The sequence below is a fragment of the Tupaia chinensis genome, unplaced genomic scaffold, assembly GCF_000334495.1.
Source record: "Tupaia chinensis unplaced genomic scaffold, TupChi_1.0 Scaffold000391_1, whole genome shotgun sequence".
NCBI classification, from domain to species: domain Eukaryota; kingdom Metazoa; phylum Chordata; class Mammalia; order Scandentia; family Tupaiidae; genus Tupaia; species Tupaia belangeri.
In genome coordinates, this window is record NW_006159893.1 from 104,693 (window position 1) to 105,791 (window position 1,099).

Below are 1,099 nucleotides of genomic sequence, written 5' to 3' on the forward strand. Positions count from 1 at the left end.
GCGTGTTATCATCAACCAATAATTTTCCATTTCTTGTTTACTGCATATTTTGATTTTTTTCCCATCCTTGATTTTCTATCTCACCTTCTGCCATCTCCCACCCTCCTCCTCCCACACTATCTCTGGTATCCATGATTGCTTTCTATGCCTTTTCCCCCCACATTTTATTGATTCACTAAAGATCTTATTTAATCTAAATATTTTCAATAGCAAATACATATCCATGAACACAAGTCTGACTTTAGGCATTAACTTCAGTGAGTATAAAGTAGCACCTAGTTGGGGCTATATAGCTTACTGCAGTTATCAAATAGGTATTTTTAATGCATTTTTTTTATTTCAAGAAAAACAGTTTTAGATTCTTTTCCTGAAACATTTTTTTGAAATTAGTTAATTTACATTCATTCCCTAAGCGTCGTCACAGCATACAAAATGTGATTTCTCATCCAGTATATACTCTGCATAGTGGCTTAATCATGCATGTTATCATCAATAATTTTCCATTTGTAGTTTTATATACATGTATGTGTATATATATATATATTTTTTTAACCCCTATTTCTGACCCTCTGCCCTTCCCCACCCTCTTTTCTGGTGTCTACAGTTGTCTTCCATTCCTTTCCCCCCCCACATTTTATTGATCACACATTTTCTTAAATAATCTAACTACTTTCAATAGCAAGTTCAGCTGGTAATTTCCAGAGAAGCAGTTTTAACTTTAATAAATCAAAGAAATGCTAAGGAAATTTGCTTAAAATTTAAAGCCAGGAAACAGGTTAGGATTCTGTTCAAATAGTAAGTACATGAACCTATCTACAGGGCAAGATAGGACAAAAATCCTTAAAACCAAAAAACAAAGCCTAGAAGAAAATCAGCAATGTTTTAGTCAAAAGTCATAAAATGCTATTTCACCAGTTCAGTCTCATGTACTTAATATCTTCTGTTGTGGTTCAATCTTCCTGATTAAATTCTGGGATATAATATTCAACCTCAGACTTGTCCCTATGATTAAGTAGGCCATTTTCTTAGTTTTTGAACTCTTATTTCTGTGTGACTACATTTAATTTTCCTGACATAGCACTCCCTTGAGAACTTCTTG